Genomic DNA, 15,024 nt, shown 5'->3' on the forward strand with positions numbered 1-15,024 from the left:
CAAACTACGAATTCATGCTACAACGTGGATGAATCTCCAAAACATGCTAAATGAAAAACCAGGCACAAGGTACCATATACTAAGATCCCATTTCTATGAAATGCCCAGAAAAGGTAAATTCATAGAGGCAGAAAATAGATTCGTTAGTTGTCCAAATCTGGAAGTGGGAAGGGGGATTAACTGTAAATGATCATAAAAGATGTTATTGGGGCGATAAAAGTGTTCCTAAATTGATAAGTGTTGATGGTTCCATCACTAAGTTACTAAAAATCAATGAACTGTACACCTGAAATGGTCCAATTTCCTGGTGTATACTCAAATGATGTTATGATTGGGCAAGGCTTCAGTCATTGCAAAGCTTGAATGAGACTGGAGGATTCACTTTCAAGAAGGCTTCCTTGCATGGCTGGCAAATTGGAGCTGGACGTTGGTGAGAGGTTTCAGTACTTCACACAGAAGCCTCTTCAGGTTTCCTGAACATTAGTTACAATAGCCAAGACATGGAAACAACCCAAGTGTCAGTGAAGGATGAAAGGATAAAGAAGCTGTGGGATGTATACAGCATGGAATATTATTCAGCCACAAAAAAATGAGGAAATCCTGCCATTTCCAACAACTTGGGTGGAACTTAGACATTATGCTAAGTAAAATAGATCAGACAAAGAAAGAAATGCTTTTTTGTCTTTTTATGTAGAATCTCAAAACTTATAGAAAAAGAGTTCAGGCTTGTGGTTATCAGAGGCAGAGAGTAGGGGTGGGGGAATTAGAGGAAGGTGGCCAAAAGGTACAAACTTTCAATTGTAAGATAAATAATACTAAATATTTCAATATATACTTGAAACATAGTATTTTAATTCTAAAATAAATAATGTAATGTACCACATGATAATTACAGCACTGCTGTGTGACATACGGGAAATTTAAGAGAGTAAATCCTGGGAGTTCTCATCACAAGAAATTTTTTTCTATTTTCTTTTCTCCTTTCTCTCCTTTTTATCATATCTATATGAGAAGGAGGATGTTAGCTGAATCCACCATAGTAATCCAAAATATATAAATCAATGCTGTGTGGTTTAAACTTATACTGTGAATGTATGTCCATTATTTTTCAATAAATTATAAGTATTATAATAGCTCTTTATAGCATTTTACCAAAAGTAGCCAAGAGAAACCAGGCAGTATCTTCAACACTCTGCCTGTAACTCTCCTTAGCTGGATCACCCAGTTCATAAAGCATGTTCCCTACTTTTCACATTAACACAAGTGACAGTGTTGCTAAACCTTCTGCCACTAAAGAATAAGCACCCCTTTCTTCCAATAGCATTTCTTCATTTTCTTTTTCTTCCTCCAGCCAGCCCCCTTGACAGCCATCGGATTTCTATTAATAGTCTCTTCAAAGCTCATGAGGCTTTCCCCAAACCTTCTGTGAGGTTCCAGCTTCCATTCACTACCTGGTTACATACCACTCTGATGTTTCAGATTTTTGTTTTGGTAACACCCTATTTTCTTTCTTTTTTGTTTTTAACTTTTTATGTATCAATTTAATTTATTTTATTTAAGTATAATTTATTGTCAAATTGGCTTCCATACAACACCCAGGGCTCATCCCAACAAGTGCCCTCCTTCATACCCATCACCCACTTTCCCCTCTCCCCCACCCCCCATCAACCCTCAGTTTGTACTCTGTATTTTTTTTAAAAAATTAATGTTTATTTATTTTTGAGAGAGAGAGAGAGAGACAACTTGCAAGTGGGGAGGTGCAGAGAGAGAGGGAGACACAGAATCCGAAGCAGGCTCTAGGCTCCGAGCTGTCAGCACAGAGCCCGACACGGGGCTCGAACTCACGGACGGTGAGATCATGACCTGAGCTGAAGTCGGATGCTTAATGAACTGAGCCACCCAGGCGCCCCTATTCTCTGTACTTAAGAGTCTCTTATGGTTTGGGGTGCCTGGGTGGCTCAGTCAGTTGAGCATACGACTTCGGCTCAGGTCATGATCTCGCAGTTTGTGAGTTCAAGCCCTACATCAGGCTCTGTGCTGACAGCTCTGAGCCTGGAGCCTGCTTCAGATTCTGTGTCTCCCTCTCTCTGCCCCTTCGCTGCTCATGCTCTGTCTCTCTCTGTCTCTCAAAGATGAATAAACGTTTTAAAAAATTAAAAAAAAAAAGTCTCTTATGGCTTGCCTCCCTCCCTCTCTGTTTGTAACTTCCTCCCCCCCCCCCCCTTCTCTTCCCCCATGGTCTTCTGTTAAGTTTCTCAAGATACACATGTGAGTGAAAACATATGGTATCTGTCTTTCTCTGCCTGACTTATTTCACTTAGCATAACACTGTCCAATTCCATCCACATTGCTGCAAAGGGCAGGATTTCATTCTTTCTCATTGCCAAGTAGTATTCCATTGTATATATAAACCACATTTTCTTTATCCATTCATCAGTTGATGAACATTTAGGCTCTTTCCATAATTTGGCTATTGTTGAAAATGCTGCTATAAACATTGGGGTACATGTGCCCCTATGCATCAGCACTCCTGTATCCCTTGGGTAAATTCCTAGCAGTGCTCTTGTTGGGTCATATGGTAGTTTTATTTTAATTTTTTGAGGAACCTCCAGGTAACACCCTATTTTCAAGTATCACTTCTAGCTTGGTTATCTACAACTGCATAAAAAATTACTCAAAAACGTTATGGGTAGGAACAATCAAGAAATATTCTCTCACCATTTTGGAGGGCCAGGAATCTGCAAGCAGTTTACCTGGGTAGCTCTGACTCAGGAGCTCTCTGAGGTTGTGGTCAAGATGTCAGCAGAGGCTGAACCATCCAAAGGCTTGACTGAGCTGGAGAATCCATTTCCAAAGGGACTCGTTCAATGAGTACCATGTTGGTGATGGCTCAGTTCTTCCACTCACAGGCCTCTCCCTGGGACTGCTTGAGTGTCCTCATGACAGAGCATCTGGCGCTCTCAGGAGTGAGTTAAGAGATACAGAGAAAGCCAGAGAGAAGCTATCCTTTTTATGACCTATCTTTAGAAGCCACAGAGCATCACTTCTGCTAAATTCTATTCATTAGATAGGCATTTGGAGTTTACTTTTAAGGGGATAAATGCCAAATTTATAGACATATATTAAAACCATGACAGTGGTCAAACTAAAAAATACAGAATTATCAAAAATAAGACCCAATGAGACTAATTTTCTTGAGTAACTTTCTCATAAACCTACTCTGCCAAAATTACATCCCAGTGTATTCTGATCAATGACAGCATCACTGAAAGGAGCATAGAGCCTTCCCTGACCCACAAACAAGGGGCTACAGTAAAAAAGACAAAACTTTTATGTTTGTGTTACTTAAAAGCAATGTTCTTTGTTCTAGATGTTTATTTTGTGGTCTCATCTGTAGAAACTAATCCTGAAAGTTAAATGTTTTTATTTTTTTAAGCTAAATGTTTTTAAAGTGAATAAACTCAGTGCATATGGTCACTGTTAAAATGGTTTAAAACAGACTAGATTATTTGCTCATTTGTGTACCTTTTGTCTTTTCCCTGCTAGAATGTTAGCTTCACAAAGTCAGGCACATTTACTGAATCATAATGATGAGGGTTGTGGTAAAGACTAAAGAATGCATCTAAAGCCCTCACAGTTGACCCTGGGCATTGCTTAACTAAATACGCAATTGAATTCACCTATAGCCAACAGGAGTAGCTGGTCAATTTGAACTTTTGAATGGACTCTTATTAGGTGTGAATTTTTGAAAACTTTTTTATTTATTATTTTAAAAATAATTTTACATTTTTTCCTAAAATCTTATAATTGACTTTATTCAAAAGTTTTCCAACAACACACCTAATAAGAGCCCATGCAAAAGTTTAAATCTGCTGAGACTCCTATTAGCTATAGGTGAACTCAATTTTATATTTAGTTAAGCAATAGAAGGAAAAAGAAGATAGAAACAGAAAGGGAGGCAAACCATAAGAAACTCTTAAATACAGAGAACAAACTGAAGGTTACTGAAGGGGTGATGGTGGGGGATGGGTTAAATGGGTGACAGGCATTATGGAGGGCATTTTTCAAGATGAGCACTGGGTGTCATATGTAAGAGATGAATCACTGGGTTATACTTCTAAAACCAAGACCACACTGTATGTTAACTAACTTAAATTTAAATTAATAAATTTTAAAAGATAAAAAGTGAATAAACCAGAGCAGGGTCTGTGGGGCCCACTTTCAGTAACAAGGTTCTATACTATCCACTCTTTTCCCACTCCACTTTTCACACCCCAGGATCCCACACAAACCTTTCTGCCCTGAATTAATTCATAAAAATAGACCTCTTGAGAAAGTTTACCCCACCAAGTCATCTACACACCTGAACATTTCTGCATAGAATTAGTTAATATAACTGGAGTGCCTACTAACTACTAGATACTTCACATATAATACCTCATATTACTTGCACAACCTTCACTATTACAAGTCTCACTTCATGGGAGGACTGAGGTTCAGGTATTAAATAATTTATAAAGTCTCTTGGCTAGCAAGTGGATCTTGAACCTCAGAAGTTTGCCTAAAAATTCATGCATAATCACTACCAGGTATTTATCCAAGGGATACAGGTGTGCTGTTTCCTAGGGACACATGCACCCCATTGTTTATAGCAGCACTATCAACAATAGCCAAAGTATGGAAAGAGACCAAATGTCCATCAATGGATGAATGGATAAAGAAGAAGATGCAGTATACATATACATGTATATGTATATGTATGGAGTATGATGGAGTATACATCTTGTTGTGATGCACAGTATAATTCACTGCATGTGCCACAGTACAGTGTGTCTTCTGTTTGTTATCTCTTAGTTGAAAGTGTTGTTCCCTCCATCTAATAGGCAAAAAACCTGAGGTGAAGTTGTTTGCCCAAGATCTATGGCTAATGCCATTGTTTAATAGAAGATTGATGAGATTAATTTTATGTGTTAGACCTTTCTAAGGCCTGATACATACCAAACTATGTGATAAGAGATTTCCATTATAGATATTATTTTCTGGGTTTTTTAGATAATATTTTTCTTAAAAACAATGAAATCTTCCCTTGAAAATGGAACCAGGTTTGATTAGAATCAGAAGGTCTGGGTTTGAATCCTAGCTTTGTGCTTTTCTACCAGTGTGACATTAATGGATACCTTAACCAAATTGAACTTGAGCTACTCCATCTGAAAAGTAGAAGTGTCACCTTTATCTTAAGGCTGTTTAAAAAAAATTTTTTTTAATGTTTATTTATTTTTGAGAGAGAGACAGAGTGCAAGCAGAGGAGGGGCAGAGAGAGAGAGGTAGACAGAGAATCCGAAGCAAGCTCCAGGCTCTGAGTGGTTAGCACAGAGCCCGATGTGGGGCTTGAACTCATGAACTGCGATATCATGACCTGAGGTGAAGTCGGACACCCAACCGACTGAGCCACCCAAGTGCCCCATCTTAAGGCTGTTTTAAAGCTTACACAAAGCAGTAAGTTTGTGTATGTCTGTCATAATGCTTGGTACATAAAAGGCACTTATTTGTTAAAACCTAATCCTTGTTCATGCATTTATTGGGATACATTTCTTACTGACTGCCATGATCCCTCTTCCATCCTCCTTAACCAACTTACAATGGCCTAACATAACATCTTTCCTTGTATCCTTTTTTTTTTTTTAATTTGAAAAGGAGATGGGCCTCTCCTCCCTTCAGTAGTCAGGCCAGGACAAAAATCCCTGGCCCAGATGTGATGGTCTCCAAACAAAAAAAGCATAATCACACAAATAATATATAATTGGGAGACAAAGTGGAGTAGGGACAGTCTCAAAAGCAGACCTCCTGGATAAACTCTGCCATGTGTCAGCTGTGTGGCCTTGGAAAGATGTTAAAACCCTGTGGTTCAGATGCTTTATCTCTAAGATGTAGGTAATAATCACACATATCTCATAAGTTTGTTAGAAGAATTAAATGAGATCTATACCACATTAAGTGCTTAGCCTAGTTATCGACAAATCCAATAAATGTGGCTTTTCTTTGGTCCCTGAAAGTGGAAGCAGACACAACTGTAGCTTGCTCGGCCTGCCTCTGTGTGATGTGACTCTATAAGGGCTCTGAGCAGCCATGGAAGCTAGCTGCTGCTCCCTCACTGTCTGGATTAGCCATAGTAAGCAGCGCTTTTGTCCTGCAGATCAGAAATGAGAGAGTCTTAGTCTACTCTGTGGATTTCTTCAGGGTCATCTGGAAGGAATTTGTTCTTATCTCAAAAGAAACACTGAACAGTTCCCCAGAGGGAAGAAAAACACAGGTGGGTTTCTGGTTAAACATGGCGGATTCAATACATATTTCCACCCCTTCTCAAAATTCCAATGAAATGATAGGAAGTGGCGGGAAGTGGAAATTCACAAAGACAGAGAAAATAGAAGAGAAGACAGTAGATTTTAGAATGTTAATATTTTTGAAGGTGAAAAAGATACTTAATTGCATGGTTACAGCCCAAAGACCATTATGGGAAGTCCAAAGGGAGCAAGCAGATTTGGGGGCATGGAGTTCCAAAAAGGCTCAGGAATTTGAGATCCCAGATACCTCTGAGAGTAGAGTTGCAGGAAAAGACTACAAAGAAGATGGATTGATGGTCTGTACACTAAAGGAGCAGTCAATTCCGCCATCTCCTTCCTTCTGAGCAAATAGAGCTCTCCCACCTCCACCTCAGACTCCAACTCAGACTCTCAACATGGGAGACTCCATGTCTTGGCAGTGAATAACAAAGGCTTTGAACTGGAGAAGCCAGGTGCAGACAGGAGCAAGGTGAGTTATTATAATGAAAACAAGGCTATTAAAATAAATGTTTACATTCTGAATGGTAAGACTCTTAGCTTCCAGACTTCTGTCAGATGGTCTTCTACTCCCTAGACAGGATTTGGAAATTTCTTCCCCATGGAAGTGGGCTGGCCCCAGGGGGTTGGGGGGACTACAGATACTGTCATTTCATTTGATGAAAAAGCTGGCTCAAGCCTGATCACCAATGATGTTTTAATGTTCAACAAACTCTCTGCACCCAGAGTTCCCTGTCAGTGTCTAAGTGCTTTACTTAGCTAAAGAATGCCAGGTATTTGAGGAAAGTCCCTAACATGAAATGCAGAGATGAAAACCAATAAACTGAAGAAGAAGAAGAAGAAGAAGAAGAAGAAGAAGAAGAAGAAAAGGAAGAAGGAGAAGAATAGGAGAAAGGGGGAGCTTGCATAGAGAAGAAAATGGAAACTAACAAACTATAATTTTATCCTCAGAAGATAAAAAATATCATTATCCACAGAGCAAGAATGGATGAATTTAAAGAAGAGTCCAGGGAAATAGACCAATATGATTTAAAAAAAAAATTGTTTTTATTAAAGGTCAATTGAAGGGCTGGAATATAAAGTTCCCCCTAGTTCAAAATCTAGGGGGAAAAGTCAAAAAAGGAAACATAAGAGAAATACATGAATATTAGGGGAACAAATATAATATCAAATTAAAGATGTCTAAAAACTCCTTGCTGTTCTTTCATTGAGAGGTAGAATCTAAATCCCCTCCTTTTGAATAGAACTGGTTTTGGTGACTTGCTTGACCAATAGAACGTGGTAGACATGATGTTCTGGGACTCCCAAGCCTAGGTCATAAGACACCTCGCAACTTCTCTCCAGTAATGCTACTCTGGAACTCAGCCACCATGCTCTGAGGAAGCTCAAGCAGCTGTGGGGAGTCCCATGTAGGAAGATACCAAGACTCCCATCAACAACCACCACCAACTTACCAGCCCTGTAACTGGGCCATTTGGAAGTAGTTACTGTAATCTCATTAGAGATGTCCTAGTGATGTCACATAAAGCAGCGATGAAGCTATCCTCCACCAAGTCCTGCCTGAATTACAGATTTGTGAGGAAAACAAATGATTGCTGTTGTTTTAAGCTGCTTAGTTTTTAGATGACTTGTTATATATCAATAGATAAATGGAACAAGGGCCAATATTTGACCAATAAGAATTTTAGAAAGAGAGATGAAGAGATGAAGAAAAAAAAAAGGAAACAATAGAAAGAAGGAAACTTGCAAAATAATAATAGAAGGAAAATTCCTATAAATGAGTCTCTAGATTTAAACCAAAATAAAAGCAAAATACTGAGTGCCCAACACAGTGCATTTAAAAATACCTATTCCTAGATACATCATCACAATATTTCAGAATACTAGAGATAAAGAGAAAATCCTAAGACTTTCCAAAGATAAGGAAAAAGGGGGTGGGGAAGTGAAGCCACATATAAATGTAGGAATCAGTGCTCTTAACAGCAGGACTGGAAGTTAGAAGGCAATGAAGCTATGCTTCAAAGCCATTGAAAAAAATTCTATTCTCAGAATTCTATTCTCAGTCAAATTATGAATCAAGTATGAGGCCAGAATAAATACATTTTTTTACATGCAAGTTCTCAAAGATTTATTCTGCCAGAGGAGAGTAAGCCAAGAATAAAGACATCCTAGGCTCTGGGATATAAGGATCCCACACACACAGCAAGGTGAAGGGCAATCCCCCTCTGCCAGCTGAGCATCTCAACGCAGCTTGGAGAACGGAGGACTCCAGAGAGATGGAGATGGAATCCATAAGTTCTCTGGTGTTTAACCATACTGAAAGGCGTTTGTAGTTCTGGAAATGATTTAGGTTTCCAGGAGTGGTAAAATAAATGAAAAATTATGCAAAAATAAAGTGTGCAAGAAGCCATCAATTGTAATAAAAGCAAAAGTTATGGAGAAAGCAAACACTGTATTCTACGGGCTCAGCTGTGGTAATGTTGACATGACCATACTAATATAAACACAGATTATTAATCTAACCTTGTGAGAGTGTCATGGGATCATACTGTAAGGATGGGGGAAGGAGAGTATGTGTCAGGAGAAGGGGTGGGTGACTATTGAAGAGGGCTGAATCGTCTTCTGCCATGGTAAGAAAGTGTTAGCCAGTATCTTAAATTGAAAAACCAAGAGACAACAGCCTAAGCATATTATTTGAATATAAAGCAACACATATACACTTAGGGCTATCTGACATGTACCAGTCTTTGCTGAGAGAGGATTTGTGCAGGGAGAGCAAGGTCCAGACCAGGAGGACAAGTGGGATGTACAGGGCTCACAATTTAAGTGTACCTCCTGGACAGTGAGTGCCTCCTGAATTTCGTGCCCTTGACATCTCATTTGCCTCAGCCTCGTCCCAGCCTTAGGGGACAGTACTAGACACCATAAGGATGGTAGAAATGATAAGGGAATGTAAGCAGAGGGAAGGGGCCTTGGGGATGTGTATTTTACCTCCTAATGGATGTGTTCAGTTGAACAAGAGACCGATAAATCAAATCTGAACCAATCAGTAGACTTTTGCAAGGTGGAGAAAAGAAAGACATTCATTCTAGGTTCAGTAAACAAATGCAAAGGAATAAAGGCAGGTGTGTGAAGTTAGAGGAAATTAACCTAACTGTGTGAAGGAGAGAAAACACACAGGATTTAATAAGACCTTATTACAGATCATAGATTCCAAAACACTGGGCTAGATTCTTAACACATGGTTAAATTTTTGAAAAAGAATTAGAGTTCAAGAAATGAATTTAAGAACATTCTATAGTTGATTGCCTTTCTCTCCAAAGACTCAAAACAAATCTAGAGGCTTCACTTTGTAAGCATTAGCCCATAGCAAGGCTTGGGACACTTGCATTTAGATGGGAATAGAAGATGCTTCCCTTCTGGGCTCCTGGGAGGCTCAGTCAGTTAAGTATCCGACCTTTGATTTCAGCTCAGGTCATGATCTCATGGTTCATGAGTTTGAGCCCCACATCCTGTCAGCACAGAGCCTGCTTGGGATTCTCTCACTCTTCCTTTCTCTCTGTCCATCCCCACTCGTGCTCTCTCTCTCTCTCAAAATAAATAAAATAAACACTTTTTTTTAAAAAGATGCTTCCATTCATAATTGATTTAATGTGAGTTTTATGAGTTTTCGCAGTGGGGCTGAGTGGGCAGAAGCCTGCTGAGGAGAGTTTGGTCCCTTAACACCAGGAAAGCATAAGCTGTTAGGTGCCATGGGGTTCTCTCATCTCCAAAGCCAGGTTCTCTTGTGTCCCTGGGAAATAAATCAGGAAGTTTAAGCAGGAGAGGCCCAGAATTTGTGGTGACTGAGATATCACTGGGAAAGCAAACAAACATTTATCCCAAGATCCTCTAAAGAAATGGTAGACAATGTTTGTTTGCCTATTGACTGGCTTAGCATAATATTTTCTCAATCTTGGTCTTGTATCAATTTCTGACAGTACAATTGAAGGCTAATGCAAGAGTACATTGTCTACAGGGCCAGCCAAGGAAATTGGGAGCTTGGTCAGTGGCTGTAAATATCCTCTTGGTATTTCAATTTGTTTACTCTGAAGTGCTCTCTCAGGGGCCGAGAGGGTTCTGGGACACACTGGCACCAGGTTTGCAATGGGAAAGATCAGTTGCTGAGATAAGGGTTGGGGTCCGCCTTGAGACGTGCCATGAAAAAAAAGATCTGATTTAGCCATTAAATCCCTCAAAAGGGTGGTGAGTGTGACTATAACAATGGGGTATTCAGAAGAACACTTGGTAGGCAGGAAGGGGATGTTCAAACACAAATGCAACAGAGGCTTAGGGGACTGATTTGTCACTCCCTCTTCTTCCATGGTCACTGATCACTGATTGAACTTCAGTCAGATGATTATAGAAGTAGCCTCCTACTTTCGTGACCCAAGAGATGATGGAAACCAAACACTAAAGCCAGAGGACAGCAAAATCTGCTGAGGATTTGTCCCCATTGAAAATAGTCCTCGTACACATGATTCACTGTGGGTGGTCCTGGCTGAACTCAGGGGGAATGCACTCATTGATCCTTCTTGTTTTTAAGTATCCTCATGGACTTAACTACTCCAGGAGCAAGATTGTTGGCAAAAAGAAAAAAGGAGAGAGGGAGAGAGAGAAGGAGAGAGAAAGAATGCATGGAAAGAAAGAATGAAAGGAAAGAAAGAGAAGAAAGAAAGAAAGAAAGATCAGAAATCTACAGAAAAAAAAATATGTGCACCAAACATGTAGAAGGAGGAAGAATCCTGAAAAACATTCATCAAGATTTGCACAGGGTACCAGAAGTACTCAAATGTATCTCTAGTAGGTGGTCCACTAAAAAGCCTAAGAGATATTCTGAACCTGAAACTAACTAGCTACACACACACACACACACACACACACACACACACACACACACTTAAAGGGATTCTTCGGTGTCTGCAATTCTTCAGTCTGAAATCTCTTGTTTGTATTTAGTGTGGAGTGTTTTCCCTAAAGGATATCCTGTTTGAGATTACTATTGGCCTTTTCCTCTTAACATCCTTAAAGAAACACCCAGAAAAACTAAATAAACTCCCACCCCTCCAATAGCATGCCAAGTAATTTGTCTACGGGAGGTCAGGGAGAGAGTTACATGAACCAAGGTGCATTCTCATCTTCTCCTGCAGGTTCCTGCTACAACCCAGAATCCCTGCCAGTTTCCCAAAAGGAGAAGGAATCTTGATCCCATTACTGACATCACAAAAGGAGGCAGCGTGGCATGGAGTCACCCAGTCTGAGACCAATTCCTGCCTTAGCAATTGAGTGGCCTCAAGTAAATCTATGCCTCAGTTTCCTTGCCTGTAAAATGAGGATAAACATTTATCTTATAGGGCCATAGGGAGAATCAAATGAGCAAATACATATAAAAGCACTCTATAGTTTATAGTAAACTTTAACGCACATTATTATTATTATGCATATTTCTCCCATCAACATAAAGATATATTAACTTCATAGAATTAATTAACAATTGAAAAAAATAAAATGATTTATAAAATTAATTTTATTGTTCAGCTCAGCAATAAATAGTATATTCTCTATACACTAAAAAAATAAATAATTTACTACTGTCAGATTTAAAATATCAAATTTTTTAACCAGTGTTTCTATTACCTCCTTTTTTAGCAACCACTCTAAAGTGGTATAATACCAAGTGCTCTGAACACCATGTGGGAAGTGGAAGTTAAGAATGATAGAGACAAATTCTATGGAACCCAGTAAGTTACACTATTTTGAAATTTCTACCTCCTTCATGACTGTTAATCCTAACTTCTCATTCTGTCTCACTCGCTAGGCTGGACTTCCAAAGCAGCTCACCTGGATTACTACAGTAACCTTTCTCTTTTCTATGTCATCTGATTTATATAGTTTATTTTCACTAGAGCAAAGTTGGGTATGTGTATTGTCTACCACCTCATTCTCTTCACCATTCCTCCTGATATCTATCACCATTCCTTCCTTCACACCTTTCACTTTCCTGAATCATGCTGTCTCTGAGGTTTTTCCTGAAATGGACCATCAAAACCCCTTCTCGCCTTTACTTCTCTGGTCTTAGCTCACATTTGCCTTCCCTTGGGAAGCATTTCCAATAATCCTTTGCCATCCATCTGCTCCCAGCTCCTGAAAGATGCACATCCTATGTGATTAATAAAAGTCTATGGAGATCCAGAGATTGCATTAATAGGTATTTACCCAAAGGATACAAAAATACAGATTCGAAGGGATACATGCCTCCTGATTTTTATAACAATATTATCAACAATAGCCCAACTATGAAATGTTTGAAGCAAATGTTTGTTGATTGATAAATGGATAAAGATGTGATTGGGGCACCTCAGTCATTTAAGCGTCTGATTCTTGATCTTGGCTCAGATCATGACCTCACAGTTTGGGAGATTGAGTCCCACATCAGGCTCTATGCTGACAGCATGGAGCCTGTTTCAGATTCTCTCTCTCCCTCTCTCTCTCTGCCCCTGCCCCACTCATGCTCTCTCTCTCTCTCTCTCTCTCTCTCTCTCTCAAAATAAACAAATAAATAAATAAGCTTAAAAAAAAGATAATCATGTGAGTTTGGTGCCTTTAATCTCCCTTTTACAGATGAATAAACTGAAACTTGGAGAGTTTAGTTAACTTTCCAAGATCCCATAATTCCTTAATGACAAAGCCAGGACCTGAACTCAGATCCCTCCAGGTTCTTTCATCCATGCTTCTCCAAGTGGAGGATGTGTAATGTCACAGTTTAAGTGGTGTGTGGGTTACACAAAGCAAAAATGTGTACGTATGGCATGTTTTCCTGGGGCCATTTTACTTAAAGATCTTTGGGAAAATACCATATTCATAGTCAAACCCCACAAAATTAAATACTTAATTTGTAAAAGTGTTTAAGATGAGGGGAGTCATAAAATGTTTCCAGATTTAGAGCTAGTTGCTTTGAACTCGACCTCCAGGCTTCCAGGTTCTACACTCTCACACTCTGGGGTCATCAGAGCCACTATATGGAAACATTTGAGAAGCTCTGGACTATTGTCAAGAAAGCAGCAAATGCATGCCAAGACTGAGAAGGAGGCTGATGACACATCGTCCTCCAGACTGTGGGACCGCTGCAGACAAGGCCCCAGCTGTGCTACACGTGGTCCAGGGAGGGAGCACAAAACAGCAGGAGCTCATCTGGGCACTTAGTGGCTTACACTTATCCAAGAAGACATTTCCAAGCCCTGAACATAGGACATCTCCCCTTCCCGACTAAGCAGAAGACTCCGGCTCCAGGGATGTGCAGTCTTGCCAAGGAGACTGAACAAAGCTGATGGTGTCTGCATCATCAGGAATGAGAACATAGAGAAGGAAAGTGTGAGATGTCACTTTTCAAGCTGAATTCAGATGTCCAGTTAGCAAATGATCTTCTGCTGGACTTCCTCCTCAATTTAGATTTCATTGGGCACTTAATCTTTGAACAAAGTCACAAAATTGTCAAGCAAACCTAAGGCTTTAATTCACAACTAAAAGTCATATGCCATATTTAGTCTACAATAATATTTTTTTTCATATTTTAGCATCTCTCAAATTGCTATGTCTCTCTCTAAAAATAAGATTATGTGTCATAATCTAATGGGCCGTAGAATTTTTTTTCTTCTTGTCACATTAAATAATAATGAATTTTACTCTCAATGGCTTCTTGGAGTCCAATAATGTACTGAGCTTTTACAACTGGGTTTCCATGTAAGCACTGTACATGTATGTATGTTTAATGAGTTTTAAACACTATCAGCTGTTGAAATTTGTCTTCTTATGAAATGCTCAAATGGAGCAGTATAGGCAAAAGAAATAAAAGGAACTGTTCTGGTTGACGCAGGAATAGAGCCCCTTTCACATACAAGGTTTCCATCGAATATCCCCTGACTCCCCTTCTTGAGTCAACTCCATAGCATATGGCAGATCAAGTAGGCAATAAGTGGAAGAAAGCATAAATGAGTATTAGAATTGATCTTACTATTTCCACATATACCTGCAACTAAAATGTCAAGAACAGGGAGTTCCTGTGCCAATAACAAATCTTTACATAACTATTTGAGCCTATAAATAATATAAATACATGACTTCGCTAAATTTTAATAATACAAGTATGAAAAAACAAAAAATCTGTATGATCTAAATCAAGCTGTATTTAAAACTAAATTAATCAAAATTAATAACTATATATATTAATTAAAAAGCACATTAATTAATTAGGCATTTGGCAAAATGCCTTCTACAGAGTAGTAAAAGAAAAACAGAAAAATCCTAAGCAAATTAAAGTATAGGAATCAACAAATGTAAAGACAGAATGTAATTTATTATAAATTTTAAAAAAGATGATGCATATATGATCTGGGTCTTTGAAAAAGAACAGTAACTAAAATGAACAATAAATTAGGTAAATCACTACTTAGACTAATCAAGAGAAAAAGTGAGAAGGAACAAGAACAGAAAAATAACCATAGACAAGAAATGAAAATAATTTTAAGAAATATTTGCTAAGGGAAATATAGTTTAAAACTTGGAAGAAATAGACTTTTTTCTTTTTTCTTTTTCTTTTTAAAGTTTATTTATTTATTTTGAGAGATAGAGTGCACATGCACATGAATGG

The 15,024-nt window shown here is 38.8% G+C and overlaps 1 long non-coding RNA gene across 2 annotated transcripts in view; it reads right to left on the bottom strand.

The window, feature by feature from the left end:
• The window catches only part of LOC132687874 (uncharacterized), a 113,883-nt gene extending 102,326 nt beyond the window's left edge, over positions 1-11,557 (bottom strand). For both annotated transcript variants that reach the window (XR_009614310.1, XR_009614309.1), the window contains exon 1: positions 11,494-11,557. This is a non-coding gene — a long non-coding RNA (uncharacterized LOC132687874). The remainder of the gene's footprint in view (positions 1-11,493) is intronic.
• Between the last annotated feature and the right edge of the window lie 3,467 nt (positions 11,558-15,024).

This window comes from Panthera onca, chromosome E1 (genome assembly GCF_046562875.1).
Source record: "Panthera onca isolate mPanOnc1 chromosome E1, mPanOnc1 haplotype 2, whole genome shotgun sequence".
In the NCBI taxonomy this organism is placed as follows: Eukaryota; Metazoa; Chordata; class Mammalia; order Carnivora; family Felidae; genus Panthera; species Panthera onca.